The 17524-nt window shown below is 35.7% G+C and overlaps 1 protein-coding gene and 1 non-coding gene across 15 annotated transcripts in view; both read right to left on the bottom strand.

Moving 5' to 3' along the window:
- The window catches only part of CNTN4 (contactin 4), a 936745-nt gene that overhangs the window by 810297 nt on the left and 108924 nt on the right, over window positions 1-17524 (bottom strand). The gene's annotated exons all lie outside the window — the stretch shown is intronic.
- LOC111761818 (small nucleolar RNA SNORA70) lies at window positions 10577-10705 on the bottom strand. The gene has a single exon (XR_002795070.1). It is a non-coding gene; the product is annotated as a small nucleolar RNA SNORA70 (small nucleolar RNA).

Below are 17524 nucleotides of genomic sequence, written 5' to 3'. Positions count from 1 at the left end.
GTATTAGTTCCCATAGCTGCTCAAGCAAATACCATGGAATGGGTTGGCTTACAAAATGGGTCTCTTTGCTTACAGTTTTGAGGCCAAGAAAATCCCAAAACGAGGTGTCATCAAAGTGACACTGTTCTCCCCAAAATTGACATTCTAAGGCTGGATGCTAGTGATTTTTGGTCCTGGGCTCCCTGTCCCATGACAATGCACATGGTAGCCTCTCCTGATCTCTCCCTTCTCATTTTCTTCCGCTGACTTTCAGTTTACTGGTCCCTGTGGCTTTATCTCTGTCTAAATTGCACTCTGTTTATAAAGTATTCCAGTAATAGGATTGAGACCATCCTAATTTGAGTAGGTCACATCTTAACTAAAGAAACTCATCAAAAGGTCCTACTTATAACAAGTTCACACCCACAGAAATGGACTGGGTTTAAGGACATGTTTTTCTGGGGTACATAGCTCTAAACCTCCACTTTTGGCTTGAGATGAAATATAAAGAGTCACAAAGATTAACTGGCTCCATAGAAGAAATAAACAAGAAAAATGTACTTATCTGATCTTTTTTGTGGTAAACAAACTGTCATGAATACTAACAAATTCTAATCCTTGTTTTCATTTGAGTCAGTCTCCTCAGTTATTAAAGATACATGCTGAATAAGAGGTTAGTAATAAAGATAATAATAATAGTTATGATTATTTTAGTAATTAACATTTATTTAGCTCTTTCTATATGCAAGGGACTGTTTTAAGCTCTTTGCAATAACTATTTATTTAATACTCACAACAACGAGGATGCACCATCAATTCTATTATTTAGATGATCAAAATAAGGCTCAGAAAAGTTAAGTAAAACATAAAACTGAAATATTCCAGAACCCAATGATCCCATATTGATATTATTCCTTTTCTTACCTCTCCTGGAGAAGTAAGCAGATACAAATATCTGAAGGCCAGGTCATTGGGGGTATGAGAGGTCTGGCTAAGAAACTTATTCATTTAAAGTAGTCAACATTCTTTAACATATATAATGGATAAGGTGGATGCCCTGGGAGTTACAAAAATGGAAAATATGTTCTCTAGGAGTTGATATCACAGTGGGAAAACAAAAAAAAACCCTTGCGTTGACAAAGCATCAGGCAGGTGGTGGTAAGTTTTCACCAGTATGATATAAGACTACTGGAGGGAAAGAACAGGTACAAATGAGAAGATATGGGGAAACCCAGGAAGGTTCTATGTTCTGTGTGCTGGTTTGAGTCTTTTGTGGACCCCAGAAAATTATGTTCTTAAGCTAACCCATTCTTGTACGTGTAAATCTGTTCTATGTCAGACATTTTGGTTAGATTCAGTTAAGGAACTTTTGATTAGATCACTTTAGTTAAGGGCCTTTGATTAGACTGTAGGACCCAGGAAGAGTCTTAATCCTTTACTGGAGTCCTACATAAAGACGGGAAAGGAAAAGCTGCATTTTACCCTGCCATGTGAGAAAGGACTCTGGGATCGTCTGCAGCCACAGACAGAGAAACTTGAGAGGCTGAGAGAGAGGTCAGGGGCGGGAATCAGCACAGCAGCTCAAAGCTGAGAGAGACAGACCCCAAGGAAAAGCAGGGGAGATGGGCAGGCCACCATTCTGCCCTGCCATGTGCTTGACTGCCCACAGCTGAGCTCAGAAGGAAAACATCTTTAGGTGACACGTGCCATGTGCCTGATCACCCTCAGCTGCAATTCAGTCTGATGATGCCTCAATTTGGACATTTTCACAGCCTTGGAATTGAGAGTTTCTATCCTAATAAATTGCTATTATGAAAGCCAACCCATTTCTGGTCTTTTGCATTGGCAGCCTTTAGCAAACTAAGACAGTCTGATATGAGCTCTACTTTGAAATTGGAGTAGGGATTGTAGGGAGTAAACAAGCATGACCTCTTTAATTTTTTCATCTCCAACAGATTTATTTTTGTTTGAAAAAAATGGATTTTGAAAGAATAAACATGAGGCAAGGAGAAGTATGGAATAGAAAATAAATAGAAATGTAAGCTGTTTTACTAATTGTTTTATAACCACAACATTGTCCAGAGAATGCTCTGTACAAAACAACATAAAGTTTCAAAGCTCAAGGTGTTCCCTTTGCAAGACTGAGGATTTCAGTTACTGTTATTTAAGTTTAGACTGCAGTCCTTGTTTTGGGGTGGATTGCTGGGCGGGGAGGCGGGGAGTGTGGCACAGTCCATGCTTCAACCAGATGTGAAAAGAAGAATGGCCACTGGGCCCAGGTGATGAAGTGCTTGGTTTCATGTGTCACATAACTACCAAATTCCTCCCCACAATGCAGTGCTTGATGAGGTTGTGTTTCTTGTCACACTCCTTCTTTATAGGGAAAAATTGATAATGTCACAGAAGAAATGAGCAGCTATATTGTCCAATAGAAATAAGTGAAATATTGATCAATTCATGCAAATATGTCCTGAATGTGGGGAAAGCAATATACTCCCGGTTGATGGATAGGAACTAGAAAGAGTCTCTGAAATAGTAGATGTGAGAAGGTTATTGGAGGGAAATACATAGAAGCATGGTGTGAATTTGGCAAAGCAAATTTCATTAACTTTGGGGCCCATATTGCCAAAAAATGTCATCTTATATTATGAAATTTGTTGGCTTAAGATACAGCTCAAAACAACCATTAAAAAATACTACTTAAATCATGTTAAAATGTGAATAATGATTGAGTTCTAAGTAAATAAACAAAGCTATTATACATTACCTTTCCATAATTAAAACAAACACAAAACCACCTTGTTATTTTCTTTTATTGTTGATATGAGCCATAATTTAAGAACCTGCCAAGAGAAATTGCTATTAAAAACTAGGGAGAAATAACTTCGAAGCTCTAAGAGAGGTTAAGAGATACTTCAGTGGATAACTATTAGACTTTGGCAAAGACAAGCCAAATATCCTCTTTCTGTAATAGTACTGGCATAGAAGACAGAAATTTTAAATAAAGGAAATAAAGTGCCACTTGAGAGAATATATGACAGTTCTTGTATATTTCTGGAAAACTTCTGTGTTGCTGAGTTGTAAAACTTCAGGACTATCTTAGACATATATACATAAACTTAAGGGCCTAAAAAAGTGTTAAGTTATAGCTAAGATGGACAATTGCTTTAAATAAGTATTTGGTTAACTGAAATCAATAGCCACCTTCCTCCAGAGTTACTGTTCACAGCTAGTTAAATACTGTATTAGCACCGAGCCAACTCACCTTTTCTATGCACTTATGGCTAAGATAAAATCTGCCTCCAAAACATGCTGAGAATTAGCTCTCTTTATTCACAAGCCATTTGTAATCCTAGGGGGAAGGCTTAGCCCAAAGGATTATTATTTCTTTAAACATTTAACACCTTCAACTCTAACCTTCTCTTAACAGATAAAATAGCATCCTATAATCCCTAAATATAGAACAGAGCTTGACACATTTTGTTCCTAACTGATAAGCAAAACTGGAATTTCTATAGGACAATCAGATAAATCACTTGCAGGATGATAAGAAATGGGAGCGTCCCATTACTGACAGGGAAATTGCAGGTAACAGAATGGTAGACTGAGACAAATCCATCCTCACTGTATGTATTTACACTGCCTTTATATCAGGAAAAAGGATACCTTGGTTTAAAATTATAAATATGTGTGCCAGAATAGTACATAAGGAAAACAGGTGGAGACATGGAACTTTTACAGTTATTTGTCACCAAATATCTAAGTCATTTTACAAATTACTAAATTTATACTGTCCAGGCCTTGTTAAGTGTCAAAATCAATTATTACATGTATGTATGTTCTAAAGAAAGGTTATAAAATCATATATATATGTTCCCAATTTCATACAAAATTATAAATATGCCATACTACCATAAATGCACTTTTATAAATTTTTAGTTTACTTGAAACTCATTATATCATTAAGATGCATTGTCTATTTTAATGTTGCACATTTTATTATCTCCCTCTGACCTATAATAAAAGGCTTTAGTTAAATGCATGGTGTATCCAATCGCCAAAAGATGGAAACAATCCAAGTGTCCATCAACCAATGAATGGATAAACTCAATGTGGTGTATACATATGAAGTGATACTATGCTGCAATAAGAATAAATGAAATTGGGACACATGATAACATGGATGAATCTCAAATACCTTATGCTAAGTAAGCCAAGCACAAAAGTCAAATGGTCTCATTAATATGAATGAAATATGAAGAATAAACACATGGAGTTAGAACCTACAGTATAGGTTATTTGGAGATAGGAGGGCTGAGAACCACTGATGCTTAAGAAGTTTTAAGTAACTTGACTGTAAAAGTGTGGAAATGGATAGAATTGATGGTAACACACTATAGTGAGTAGCAGCTGGTTTATAAACGGGAATGTGGCTGAAAAGGGTAGTCCAGGGATGTAAATGTCAAAGGAAAGAAAGCTAGAGAATAATTTATTACTGAATAACACAGTGAACCCAGAGGTGGATGAAAATTATGGTTGATGGTACAGATGCAAGCATGTCTGTGAACTAGAACAGATGTATGTTACTATTGTAGGGTGGTGGGAATGCAGAGAAGCTTGGACAAAATACAACTGGTGTGACTTATGGACTGTGGTTAACATTAATACTGTAATATTCTTGCATCAATGCCAAAGATGTACTGGAAAAATGTGCCAGTTATATGCTATGGACCATGGTTGGTGGTAATAGTCTGATATTATCTCTTAATATGTAACAAATATTCTACCCTGGTGTGGTATGTCGGTGAAGGGGTATTGTATGGGAATTCTACACATGTACATGACAGCTTTGCACATTCACAACCTCTGTAATAAAAATATATTAAAAATAATAAGTTGAGTTGGGGGGAAAATACACCAAATGTAAGATATGGAATAATATTTTGACAACGCTCTTGCAGTTTGTAACAAATGTTTCACAACAACGCAGGATGTTGGTGGAGGGGTGATATATGGGACCCCTGTATGATGTTAAGCATGTTTCTTTTGTAAGCTCACAACTTTTACTATACAGTTATTGTTTATGTATGTTCATGTATGAATGATACACTTCAATTAAAAAATATGTTTTTTAAAATGTGTGGGATATCTTGTTAATAATACACTTTAGCCACATACCAACCTCTTTCCTGCCTTTATAGATTCTGTACATGCAGTTCCCTCTCCTGGTAATGTTTTCCTTCTGGATCTTCACATGCTTGGTTTTCTTATTCTGTGAAACTCAGCTTATATGTTTTCTTCTCAGCTATACATACTTTTCCCTGATCACCCTCATTAGTTTCAGTCTCCACCCAGACCTTCTGCCCTTGCAACCCACCTTCCCCTCCCAATGACCCACAATGTAACTATCCCCATACCTCTTTGTTACCTTCACACCATTTGTCTCCATTTTTTTCACATATTTATTTTTGTTACCTGTCTTCCCTGATAGGCTGTAAGCTCCATAAGCATAAGATTCATAATTGATTTATTTACTCATCTGTTTCCACTGTCAGCATCTAGTAAGCATTCAAATACTTATTAGATTAATATGTACATGTTATCTGTATAGATAGAAAAAATTAATAATGGGTCATAGATAATCTATTTTCTTTCTCATTCATTGTTATATTTTCCAAGTTTTCTAAAATGAAAATGTATTACTGAGGAAATCAAGAAAGAAAAACCCCTTTTAAAAGGGCTTCTTTCCTTTTATAATGATTTTCTTAGGCTTTTGGTTTTGTGATGTACTCCAGATATTTGGGCAAAAGGCAGACAAATGCTACTTGGACACCAGAATGTAGATATAACCCACGTCTGTGGAGAAAATGTCCATAGCAGTGGAGGAGATACTGAAAAGTCCGGTAGTCTTGGAGGTGATTTTCATCTCCAAAATTAATCCAAGAAGTAAAGGAGTTAAAAAATTGACAGAGCTTACAGGAGATTGGATTAAACAAGATGAAATCACTTCTAGAGGTGATGACAATACACTGTTTCCTTAAATAGCATCAAAGTAGAGTCCATAGTGGAACAAGCTTAACTGGTTTCAGAACTAGAACAGCTCTTTAGTCTGGGAAGATTATGATGGAGAAGGCCTAGGCAGAGAACACTCTGGACATGGTAACAGGAGCAAACTTCTCAAAATATACACAAGAAGTCCAGAAGAAGGGAGCAGAGGGCTAGTGTGGTGGGGACATGAAAAATCAGGTCACAAAAGACCCCAGGGGCATCTTTTGAAGTCCCAGGAAATAGGCTATATTTCAGGGGCTTAACTTCAATCCTTGGAAGAGAACCTTTAAGAAGTCAGATAAAAATAGTGAAAAGATCCACTTTTTAGAACTTTGGTCCAAGAGCCTTTAAAATATAAGAGGTCTAGTTACTTGAACTAAGTCTCAAACTAAAGGACAGGCTAGCAGCTGGCATGATCCGTGCCTAAGCTGAAGAACACTGGGCTGTAGCTCCATCAAACCTGCTACAAAAAATGCATGTTCTGTTCAAGAAAAGTAGGTGAGGCTGAGGTAGCAAGGTAGCTCAAAAGGAGACACCTATGTTGTTAGGATGAATTTGTGGACTGGAACCTGTCAGGGAAAAAATTCAACTATACGCAAATTAAGGGAACTCGTAAACACTGTTGGTGGGAATATAAATTCAAACATTATGTCAGAAAACTATTTGGCAGTGTTATTATAGTTGACATACATACTTTACAATCCATACCTGGGGAAAAGCCCCAGAGAAACTTAACACAGGGGTATGTATGTACCTGGAAATTCATTGCAGTTAATGATTAAAACGAAACATTTGAAAGTTAAAATGTCCAGAAATATGGCAGCAGAAAAATATACTACTGTCTAGTTAGACAGTGTACTACAATACTGCACTTAAAATAAATGAACTAATATCCATGTTGATCATATCAAATATACAGAGACAGAAAGCAAATCAAAGGATATGTAATGAAATGGGTAATTTATTTAAACTTTAACAACGCAAAATAATACTGTATATTTTTAAATAAATGAACTTGTAATAAAATATAAACAAAAAAATGGGAAGGAAACACACATCCTTCAGGATATTTAATGCCTCTGAAGGAGTAGGAAGAGAGAAAGGGGGTATGAGGGGCTGCATTTGTATGTGTAACTTAAGGACTCAGTTGTGCTTGTAATTAAAATGGATCTAAAGCAAATACAGCAAAATTTAATTTTTCAAATCAGTTTGTAAATACGTGGATGTGTATTAATATTGTATTATGTACTATGCCATATGTTTTGAACATTCTTAAGTTGTTTTTACGAATTAAAATATTAACAGAAGGGCATTATCGTTTTTTTGAAAAATGTCCTCTTCTCAACCAACTTCCAGTACTTTGAATTACAATTCAATAAGATTCTCAGATTACGTCTAAAGGGACTGAAGAGTATACATACATACAGAGATTTACTTATAACGTAGCTTCATGGATATCACCTAGACTGTCCTCACAAGTATGTTATCCTCTAAGGCTTCAGTAGGCTTTGATTGCTTTCATGTGATTTCTTTCAGCAACTTCTCCCATACTCTATTCCATGTTCCTATCATAAAGATGGAGATTGCAATGAACTCTCAGCTTTTTATCCGATTTTGGGAAAATTTCATGAGATTTCATTTTTGCAAGATTTATATTGTAGTGTCAACTCATAATGCCAATATTCAGTCATGCATAATTTCCAACCCCTTCCATCTGAGACACTGTTTTGCTACCATTACTCATTTTTAAAAGGAAAAAAAAAAGATGGTAGGGGTCATTCTCCCTTTCAATGAAAAAATGACAGACATTATAAAAGCTCATTATTAAAGAAATGTAAATTTGATCAATTGTCTGATTTGGGTTTCATTATCAAGAAGACACCATTTAAGACTCCCTGCTATATTCAGCTGTCCAAATCAAGTAATAAACACCAATGGATCTAACATGTTGGACTGTTTGGGGATGTTGAAATATGCAGACTTCATGGAAGTGTTCCCACTTGTAGCCCCTTAAGCTATGCTGAACCAGATTCCCACACTCAGGGGGCTAATGTACTTTAAGTATATTACCTTTCTTATCTCTAGGAGCAAGCCTTGAGCAAATGTACATTAAAAATATTTCTACTTCCCAATCATGGAGGGAGTACAGAATTTATAACTATGAAATTAGAGTGAAACAAACAGTACTCTACCAGATGATATGATGTAAGAAATTACAGTATGAAAAAGCCTATAAGCATTTTCTGTTCTCATTTGTGAATATGATAAGGGCTCCAGCATACCAATGAGCCCATTCTTTCAAAGTGTTTTTGTTTTATTTTTTAACTCCATCAGTGTTGTTTGTAGTCAACCTTATCCCAACTTCTTTCACTTTAGCTGTATACAATATAAGAAAATAACAAAAACAAAAACATATGCTCAACAGATTCACTTTGTCACTTTGTTACTTTATGCTCCCAAGGTAAAAAATGTACCATCTATCTATTGCATTTCACCAATGCACCATTTAATTGCACAGAAACAAAGCCTGATTTTCAGGAGAAAAGCAGACATTTGGTGACTAGCAATTGGGAGAGCTGATGGGAGCCAGGAGCGCATTTGATCTGTTGGCAAAAGAAACACTTACACTGCACTATGCATCAGCTAAATTTGAGACCTCAAAAACCGAAGTTTATACATTAATGCTGATTGCTACTTCTCTATGGAGTAACACTGCTAAAGTACAGGTATAGATCACATTCCAGTTTTGTTTTTTCCCTAGGAAGTATCACATCTACTTTCTGCCAAGTAATTACTAAATGGCAATTGAGAACTTAGCATTAAGGCTTAAATAACAAGAAGTAGAAGGAAAAAGTTAAGTATAAGGTCCTACAGTATTTCACAAGGTTCCTTGGAATGCAAGGGGTAAAGCAGATTATGCCAAGAGGGAAACTGGATTATGGCATCTGCTAGTCTGGCCTTAACTTTGTAACTAATAACTAGATCTGTTTTTTATATTAAAGGCTCTTAAACTCAAGTTCTGAAAATTGGATCTTTTCAGATGAGTTAGGAGCTCCAAATTCTTTGTCCCTATTTATGAACTATCTATGTAGAGCTGGGCAAGACATCACATCCCTCTGAGCGTCACGCTCTTCATCTGCATAATGAGTGAGTTTCAATAAAGAAAACAAAACGTCTCAACCCCAAAATTTTAAGTGTTTGCTGCCTTTCAGAAACTTTAAGACACCAATTTTAGTCATGAGCCAGGTACACAACTTGTTTACCAACACCAAACTAACCACATGATTTATGAATTGATACCAATGCTTTAAGATACCTATAAGGTGTCAATTTGAAATCTCATTAGTTTATGTCAGGAACAAAAACCTGCGTTTATATTATAAGAGCTAAGAAGAATTGAAGAATTTAAAAAATCCCCAATGATGTGTGGATCACACATTCAGAAACACATTTTCCAATCAAAATTCCTCAATTCAAGGTACATTCAGGAAACTCATGGGTGAATTTAAAAATATCTATGCCTAGAACACCACTGTAGAGCCTTTGGGGGCAGTTCTCTTGTCACTGTTTTTTGTTGTTGTTGTTGTTGTTGCTGTTGCTGTTGCTGTTTTTTTTAAGTTTCTAGGTAATTCTAACTTGCAAAGACTGAAAAACACCATTTTAAACTAAATTTAAATTTCTGAAAATATGGGGCAAGGTGTGCATGCTTGAGAGTACTTAAGAAGGGCTTTGAAGAGAGGAAGGAACATTTTTTAAACCATCAGAATATCTATAATAAGCTAAGTCTAAGCTGTAAAAATGGCAACAGAAATTATTGAACTGGAAAATTTTAAAGACATATCACCAGAGTATGTTGACAAAGTGGCCTCAGTCTATTCATATGTCTGCTCATAGAATACGCTCAGTAAATATTTGTCAAAGAATTTACTGACTGAGTGTTCAAAGTGTGTATAATGAATGACACATATAGAAGAATGTTATGGAAACCAATCTCAGTATTTTTAACTAACAACCAAGAGAAAAATCTAAATTCCATACAAAGAATATTTTTTTTAGCTCTCCATGAATGGTAGCTTTTACACACAGAACTGTCTTACAAAACAGGTGCTTGGTTGTTGTTTTTTTGACAGACAGGAAGTAGGTCATTGGTGGGCACAAGTTGGGCAAGGGGTATGCTGACAAAGCCTTCATGAAGCCATGGCCTACTACTTATCTAAGGGGCCATGATTGGGGATATTTGATCCCTTCACCAACCAGGATGAGATGCTTCCCAGCTACCATGTCTTCAAATTCATCAGTATTAAACTTGGGAAAGTCCCTACTTCTTAGAAATGTGAATTTTCTGGTGGCCAGGGAACTTGAACTTGGCCGTGCATAGTGCCTCAATTAAATCCTCCTTGTTTTGAAGCTTGGTGCAGATGGACATTGATGACTTGGCCAATGTGGACACTGGCCACTGTACCTGGGGCTTTCCAAAGGCACCTCACATACCTGCCTGGAGCGTAGATGGGGGACAGCACGAAGTAAGCTGTGACCATCAACAGAAAAGGGTTATCTCCAAGGTCCCTTAAGGCAGCTCATAGAAGCAAAAGGCCACAAACACTAACAAGGAGGCTGCTGTCCGCAGTAGCTGCATACCAAGCTCCCACAGGGAGAAAACGTGGTTGCCAAATTGCTTTTTGGCTTTGTTTTTTCAAATTGGTTTCTGAATGCCTTAAATAATGGGAATTAAATAAAAAGAGTATATTTTAATTTATCTAATAAAACATTACAATTTCTCTATTGTGACTAAGGAAAAGACAAAATCAATGTAGGGTATAGATTATATTGAAATTACAAATATATGTGGTAGCATATATAGGCTTTGAACCAAAAGAAAAAGGCAGAATTATAGCAGCAAATGATGCCTTACACAAAGACTCTGAAAACTCAGTTATCAGAGACATTACTTTATTACTTAAAATATGATTTTTCAGTAAATAGGAGTAATCATTATTATTGATCAATTTAGCAGTTTTTGGATTTCTGTAATATGTTTAATATTGGGTATACAACAGTTAATAATAAAATATCCTTGCTTCCAATGAGCTTACAATGTAGTAAAGGAAGCAGATAGTGCAAACAGGGGATTAAAAGAAGCTAAGAAATCAATGAGAACAAAGGAGGGACAAGCAGGAGAGATATGAGGAGTCTCATGAAACAAAGTTGATGTTCAAAATAAATCAATCATTTTTAGCCAGGCAAAAGAAATGGTGAAAAGAGAACTCACATATTCAAAGGCTTAGTAAGAAGTTCAATGTAGCAAGGATTCTAGATAAGGTCAACAGTATTCATGTACACATGTACTTCCTCAAAATTATCAGTCTTCTTTCTTCTGCCACTTTGTTCCACCTCACCTCCTGTGGTGACTATCCAACTTCATGTGAGCCTATGAGATACTGTCCCCTGAAAGCCAACTCCCACCTGTTCTCAATTTCCTGATACCTCCTATTAATTTCAGATTCAAATGAATCACTGCAGCACTGGGAGTGAAATCTGGCTTCCTAAGCATCAACTCAGGGTCTGATGAGAGAACCCAAAAGCATGGGTGAATTTATCAATGAGGGACAGTTGGGAGCTGGCAGGTGAATTCCCTCTCACTTCCTCTCTGATGGGCTGTTCCAAGATATCAGTAGACAGCAGAGATGTCCAGCAGATCAGTCACTGTACCTGTCAAGCCACTGTCTTAAACAGCCACCTCCTGTCCTTGCCTTTCTCATTTCCCTTTTCCTCATTCTTGCTGTCAAGAATAGCACTTTCCACTAAAGCTTTAACACTTAAGCTGTCTCAGGCTCAATTCTTTAGGACCCCATATGAGTTCTTCATTGTACCAATGGAATAATTTTCTATTCTTCAGTAGATGAAAAATCTATTAAAAAGATCTTTGAGAAAGATCACACTGAATATTGTGTAGTTATGAACTGGTGGGAGCCATGACTGGAGGTAGGAAGACCATTAAGGGAGTTATTTGGGTCATTTAGGTAAACACAATGGGGCTGGCTTGGACTACATTGATAAGTGCCAACAAATCCTCCAGCTCTCTCAGGTCTTGAGAAGCCCACCTCTCCATAAAAATGAGAATAAAATTTATAGTTACCCTGTGGAAGATCACATAAATATAACTGTATCTATTTTTAACAGACATCTTACACATAATCATAGATCATGGACATGTTTACATGTAGGTAAATATAGATTTACCATACTCTTTATCAGCTCCATATATCCCCATTGTATGGTTACAGCATAATTCTTTCAACCATAACTTTAATTAAATTAGTCCCTACTGTTAGAATTTTATATTGTTTTCATCTCTCTTGACTCCAATGATTGCCAATGGACAGGCAGATAGATATAGTTACATGACCCAAGAAGAACCAAGAAGTAGAGATTCTGGGCTATAACATGTATCAGTCAGGAAAAACTAGGTTATGCTTAAATAACAATAAAACTACAAAAAATAATAAAAATAAAACCTGTATTAGCTCAACACAAAATTTTATTTCTCACTCATATCCATTCAAGATGGGCCGACAGCATGTCTCTGCTCAACCTCACCAGGGACCTAAGTTGACAAAACAGCTCCATTTGGAATACTACCTGTTGAAATGATAGAAGGAAAGAAAGAATATAGGCACTGCAGACTCATTCTTAAAATCTGCCTCCCAAAATTGCATATCTTATTCTGGTTGGGGATTTCAGCATTCTCAGTAGAGCCACAGCAAAGTCAAGTTGTGGCCCCTGCATGAAGCAAAAATTGAGATCTCAGCCATATATTTCTATGGCTAATCTTTTCCTTGGAAAGTGGCCATAAGTTTCCAGAGTAAATCAGAGAATGAGGGCCAACTATGCAGTACAAGGATGAGAGAGCAGTGCTTAAAACCATAGGCTTTATCCACCTAGATTATATTTGATATTATTTCATTTTTAAGTCTCAACATTTCTATATCTGTAAAAGGTGAATAATTGTAGTAGAGATTGGATAATTGGTTTCTTTTGCGCATATGGCTAGATTGCATTTCCTAGCCTCCCTGGCATTAAATTGCAGTTACATGCCTTAGTTTTGGCCAATGGAATGTGGATAAAGGGAAAGCTGGCTTTTCCAGAATCATGTAAAAGCACCTGTACTATCATCAGCTGTTCTCTCCCCTCTTATGTCAGATGGACTAAGAGAACACAGCAAAGGACTTGGAGGCTCTGTGGAATTGTGGACCACAAATGGAAGGAAACATGTATTAAACTATTAGGTAAGATAAAAATATTTATTGTGTTAAGGCAGTGAGATTTTGGAGGTTGTTGTTTATACCATTTAGTCTATCCTGACTGATGTATCCTTATATGAAGGTAGTTATAAAGATTAAACGCAAAAGTCATATGAAAATTCTTATCACTGTGTCCATATACAATGAGTAGAAAACAACTACTAGCTATGAATATCATGATTATTCTGGTATTACTAGTTGATACGTCTGAATATTTTTTCACTGTAGTCAGTATAAATTTGTGTAGGCACCATAAGCGACCAATAAACACATTTAAAACAAAAAAGACTCCAAAAGTCATTCTTAATATCTGTCTTAACATCAAATACAAATGTTGCCCCAACAAAATCCAAATATGGATCCTTTTTTCTTTTAGTAAAAATCCAATCCTTAAAAAATGTTATTTCAGGGTAAAGTAGTACTCACATTCATTATTTAGAGAACACTGGCACAAATGTATATTGATTTTTAGGTTTTATAATGAAATTTGCTTGATGTGGTTTTCTTCACAAATGAAATGAACATTGACCTGCCTGATTGCATACAGACAATAAAATCATCCTTAGATACAGAAGCCTTTGTAGATACTGTCAAAGAAAGTTAGCCATGATGAGCGGGCTCTTTTATAAGTTGACAATATTAGTTCTGACCCTAACTTTGATCTTTCCCTATTGTTTGGAAAGAGGAAGTAGGGGGATATTACTTTTCTTCTTCCTTACTTTACCTCAAAACTGTTTCAATATCTCACTTTGGAAGAAGGAGAAGGGGAGAGGGCCGATAAAGGGGGAAAAAAAAATCACAATTTTGGAGCTTATTAACTATAAAATAAATACAGATGAAATGTTCTCACCAGTGAATAAAAATAACTGCCTACTAAGGAGCAGAACTAGAATAGGAGGGTTTTTCCGAGTATTCATCACCTCCTTACTTTAAATGCAAAGTGATGAAATGTATTCAATTGTTTTGCATTTCCACAAAATGAGACTTTCATCTCTCAGAATTGCTGATTAAGTGATTCTCTGGTTATCTGCATAGGATACACCATTTTAGCCACTCATTACAGAAGTTTATTTGATAATCTTATGCATCTGAAAGGAAAGAATATCAGTGTTCAGAGAAACAAATAGCCCTTTGCTCTATTCCTGTTTCAGTTCAGGTTTCTAGTATTATTACTGGAAGAAAAATGGAGGAACTATGTTTTAAATTTGTATAAACATGTATGCCATTCCTTACCCAATAGCTAGTATGTGCCTGAATTGTGTTAGCCTCTTGCAAACAAGACAGATATAATCCCTGCACTTTTGGAATTTATAATATATTAAGAGCTTGACTAACTTACATTTGAGGTTAAAAGTGTGTTCAAGGAATATAAAAGTCCCCACAGTTCATAAGGACCTGGTAGCAGCTTCTACTGGAAAAAAATACAACTTGGCTTTTAAAATGGTCAAAGAACTGTAAAATTAGGTTAGAAAAATTGGTTTAAATCAGTGATTATAATGCATTTTCATGGTATTCCTTTATAATCAGAAAAATTTACAATAAAATGAAATTAAGAAATTTATTTCTAGGTATTTCTATTCTTTAAATTGTATCATTAAGTAATAGCTTCTCTATGAGAGATACCCAACTATGTATTTAAATATTTTAAGTCTAGAATATACGTTACCAGGAGATAGAATGGGAGTAGAGAATGGTGAGTCGATGCTTAGTCTGTGCAGAATTTAAAATCAGGTTGATTACAATAGTTTGGAAATGGATGGAGATGATGGTGGCCCAGCAATGTGAGTGTAGTAACCGTGCTGAAGTGTGTGAGTGAGCATAATTAAAGGGGAAGTTTTGGGTCATACATGTTGCTAGAAGGAAAGCTAGAGTATAAGGGGGAGTCTGTGTAACACAATGAAGTCTGGGGTGGCCAAGGATTGTGGTTAATGACACAAATACAAGATTTTTTTTCAGGATCTATAACAAAGTTACATCATTAGTACAGGGTGTTGATAATGGGGTAATACATGGGGGAATATGCACCTAAAGCATACTTCTATAGGATATGAATGTATTCTTGTTGTCATAGGTATGTATTCTGGATAGACAAAGGCTCACACAGTAGCTGAAAAAATATTAAAATTTCATCCTGGAGAATCCTGCTGCTTTCTCGAATAAGATGGCAAAAATCTCTGAAATATATAAGCCTTGCCTAATTAAAAACAAAAAACAAAAACAGGCCAATACGCCATGCCCTTAATCTTAATGATTGATTGTACTTACGAACTTTATTCCTGCAAAAATGAAACAACCTAATTATAATAAATGCCTTAAGAGTTACCTCCTGAAGACCTCCTTATTACTCAAATGTGGACTCTAAGAAAAACTCTACGAATAAACTCACTACCTTCCCCCCAAAGTGGAACATGACTCCCAGGAATGAGTCTCCCTGGCACCAAGGGATAATTACCAAGTGTTAATTAGGAATGCATTTGGAAAAAGACCTTGACAAAAAAGGGGAAATATTAAATAAAAACAGAGTTTTATGGTTTAGAAATTTCAAAGTGAGTCAGGAGGTCATTAAGGAGGTTACACTTATTTAGGTCTCAGGCAGATTTCACAAACTGCCACCATAACAAAGCCTCAAACAAAGGTGCTCTCCAGGGCTCTCGGGACTTCTGGACATCATAGGCAAACCATACAGCCTCATGAAAACAACACAGCCTCGGCAGGCCCTATTTAGGAGTACATGAAAATCTATTATCCCAACATAACATACTCATTTTTAATTCCCCTAATCATGACCCTTCTATTTCTTTTATTTAGACCTATAATTTTCAATGTACTTATTAAATATATTTCTCAAAGACTTATATCTTCAGATTGTTCATATGCCAGTTGAGCCCTGAAACCCAGCAGAGTTGTAGTCAACTCCTACTCTCCAGTTCTTTGGGCTTGTCCTGGACAACTAACAAAACAATGATGATGGACAAGACACATACCCAAAACAAGCTGTATCTTCAGTTGCCCCCTAATATCAAAGAGCCCTCTCAGCCTAAAGCAGTCAGAGCAGACATCATCCCAAATTTCTCAAGACTGAGGAATGAACAAAGATAAGGAAGGTATAACCATAGACCAAAGCAGGTTTATTATTATTTTGGTTCTTTAACAGCTACAAGGGTTGACACCCCTCTGACCATTTTTATCCCATGTGGGGCGTTGTACCCTGAAAGGAAAACAAACACACCAGCATTTCTCTTTATACCTTAAATCTGAAAGGATAAAAAAGGTTAAAAAGTGATTGTTTCTTAGTTTTATATTATTTGTTTAAAAACTATGCTTATGAATTTTGAAACCTGTGTTCACTTTTACATGCCATCCAGAAATCCTACTTTGCTTAAACAATATAACAAGGAGAAACACACAAAAGTATAAAAATCCAAGAAGAATCTGAAAAAATTCTACAATTACAAAGGAAATATTTAATTACCTAATTTTAGGACCAAAAGAGAAGCTTGCTTTTATTTTTCTATGTAGTTGATATGAATTCATTAAATGTGCATAATAACATAAAAGGAATTAATTCATTGTTAAGATGTGAAAACACTGGAAGCTTGAAAATGATTAAAAAGATATATGCTTTTTTTGCTGAATAATGAATATGTTAAGAAATACAAATTTTACTGAACCTATTAAATTGAGTAGATCAAAGATTTTGAAAGTGAACCATTTCTTTTCTTTACTTCCAAGTATTCACAAGCGCTTCTCATGGAATATAGTAAGCAATAAAAGCAAAGCTTCAAATACAAGTTATAGAATATAATAATGTAACCTTTAAAATTGTGTTATATTAATATGATAACATTTTAAATATAGATTTAAAATACATATATACTTCATTCATATTCATAATATACTGAGACAATGTGAGAGGAAAGGAATGAAATTTGGAGAGACATTGCTTTATATAGTAACTATAGATCTGGGCATGCAGACTGATTCCATCCTTACTAGCTATGCAACTTTAGGCTTGCGATTTGAACTGTCAGTTGTTGTTTTATTGTTGTTTGTTTTTTTAATCTATATCAAGAAGTTATGCCCAATATCCTATTTATTGGCTTCTAGGAAAGGGAACTTACTTAAACTTCACAGGGCAATGTGATTGACCTTAACTGGACATGGCATTGATTGTGCCACATCTCCTATGGGTAAAG

Source organism: Dasypus novemcinctus, chromosome 26 (assembly GCF_030445035.2).
Source record: "Dasypus novemcinctus isolate mDasNov1 chromosome 26, mDasNov1.1.hap2, whole genome shotgun sequence".
In the NCBI taxonomy this organism is placed as follows: Eukaryota; Metazoa; Chordata; class Mammalia; order Cingulata; family Dasypodidae; genus Dasypus; species Dasypus novemcinctus.
The sequence above is the reverse complement of the archived record's forward strand: the minus strand, read 5'-3'. Positions and strand labels throughout refer to the sequence as shown.